Raw genomic sequence first — 345 nt, forward strand, 5'->3', positions numbered from 1 at the left:
TCTTGTGATTTTAAGAGTTTTTTAAAAATCTTATAGACGGTCTTTTAAAAATTATGTGCTGAAATGTCTTTTAAGGATAGTGGCTGAAAAATGTAATTACATATCTGGGTATTAATTTTAAATAATTGCCTTTCTGCATCTTACTTTGAGTTAATGTTTTAAGTGTAGTAGCATTCTGGAAGACTAAGGACTATATCAAATTAATTAAAAATTGTAAGGGCGGGCAATGATATCAAACACAAACAATTATGTTTCACACAGAAATTAAAATATAGTTTTACATGAACCCTCCGGCATTTTTGGAGGGTTTTAAAATCTTCCAGATTCTGGAGTCTAGCCAATGGA

The sequence above is a fragment of the Merops nubicus genome, unplaced genomic scaffold (genome assembly GCF_000691845.1).
Source record: "Merops nubicus isolate BGI_N331 unplaced genomic scaffold, ASM69184v1 scaffold48486, whole genome shotgun sequence".
Lineage (NCBI taxonomy): Eukaryota > Metazoa > Chordata > Aves > Coraciiformes > Meropidae > Merops > Merops nubicus.